This window comes from Salmo trutta, chromosome 23, assembly GCF_901001165.1.
Source record: "Salmo trutta chromosome 23, fSalTru1.1, whole genome shotgun sequence".
Taxonomy (NCBI): domain Eukaryota; kingdom Metazoa; phylum Chordata; class Actinopteri; order Salmoniformes; family Salmonidae; genus Salmo; species Salmo trutta.
The window spans coordinates 33,300,054-33,302,108 of NC_042979.1; positions in this window are offsets into that span (position 1 = coordinate 33,300,054).

Below are 2,055 nucleotides of genomic sequence, written 5' to 3' on the forward strand. Positions count from 1 at the left end.
ACTCCTGAAGCTGCAGGGTTACAGCTTTTGACTGACTAGAACAGTAATAGTTGTATAGAAAGAATCACTGCAGTCACTAAGTGATTAATTATCTGGCCATGGTCCAAAGCGTCTCTAGTTAACAAACAGAAGATACACGGTCTAAAGCCTGAGGCACCAGGCAGGGCCTGATTACGCTCCTGGATTATCACAACTAATCCTGTTTTATCTGGAGTCTTAATCTGGCATATTGACACCTTAACATCTTGATCTATAAGAGGGATAAACGTGTAAATGTCTCTTCACTGTCAGAAATGCTGAAATCTGGTTACACTTGGACCATAGCTGAAAAGGGTTTTGTTGCATACACACATGTTTGGCTTTTCCGCTCATCTTCCTGCTTTTTCTTTTGAAGACCTCAAACCATGAGATCCATCTCGTTGAGTGTATTGAGTACTTCTGGCAGGGAGTCCACCAACATGTATTTCAGAGCATCCTCAGTCCCACGGTGTGTGTGAGTCAAACATGAGTCATCCTGGTTCAGATGCCAATCAAAGTCTGTGTTTTCTGTGTCATATGTTTAATACATTATCCTACTTCAGACATGTTTAAAAGGACAGAACAACAAAGATATTGTATATACAGTACCAGTCAAAAGTTTGGAAACACCTACTCATTCAAGCGTTTTTCTTAATGTTTTACTATTTTCTACATTGTAGAATAATAGTGAAGACATCAATGCTATGAAATAACACATACGGAATCATGTAGTAACCAAAAAAGTGCTAGACAAATCAAAATGTATTTATCCACCCTTTGCCTTGATGACAGCTTTGCACAATCTTGACATTCTCTGAACCAGCTTCACCTGGAATGCTTTTCCATCAGTCTTGAAGGAGTTTCCACATATGGTGAGCACTTGTTGGCTGCTTTTTTCTTTCACTCTGCGGTCCAACTCATCCCAAACCATCTCAATTGGGTTGAGGTCTGGTGATTGTGGAGGCCAGATCATTCTTCTTATTGGTGTCCTATAGTAGTGGTTTCTTTGCAGCAATTCAACCATGAAGGCCTGATTCACACAGTCTCCTCTGAACATTTGATGTTGAGATGTGTCTGTTACTTGAACTCTGTGAAGCATTTTATTTGGGCTGCAATTTCTGAGGCTGATAACTCTAATGATCTTATCCTCTGCAGCAGAGGTAACTCTGGGTCTTCCTTTCCTGTGGCGGTCCTCATGAGAGCCAGTTTCATCATAGCACTTGATGTTTTTTGCGACTGCACTTGAAGAAACTTTCAGTTCTTGAAATTTTCCGGATTGACTGACCTTCATGTCTTACAGAAATGATGGACTGTCGTTTCTCTTTGCATATTTAAGCTGTTCTTGCCATAATATGGACTTGTATACCACCCCTACCTTGTCACAACACAACTGATGGGCTCAAACGCATTATGAAGGAAAGAAATTCCACAAATTAACTTTTAACAAGGCACACCAGCACAGCTGTCATCAAGGCAAAGGGTGGCAACTTCGAAGAATCTCAAATATAAAATATTATTTGATTTGTTTAACACTTTTTTGGTTACCACATGATTCCATATGTGTTATTTCATAGCATTGATGTCTTTGCAATTATTCTACAATGTAGAAAATAGTAAAAATAAAGAAAAACCCTGGAATGAGTAGGTATGTCCAAACTGGCACTGTATTTCTTCCTTTAAATAGTTACACACACATGCAGAGAGCGAGAGAGAAAGAGAGAGAGAATAAGATGCTGCACAGCCCAACACATATTTTATGAAGATTTTAAGAGGATGACAAATAACACAACTTTTGACCTGAGTTTGGCCCCAGGCATCAACAGCAACATAATGCATTTTTCAATGAGATCAGCAGCCTAAGTCATTAGCTGGATGCATAACTGCAGCCTGCAGGCTACCTCTGTTGAAACCGTAATGTTATTTAAAAAAAATATTTTACAACTTATTTACTAGAAAAGATTAGTCACAGTACAAAGCTTGCTCTTCTACATTCCCTACTTCTGGAAACCGTTACTACAGTATTTGCTTTGGGCTGGG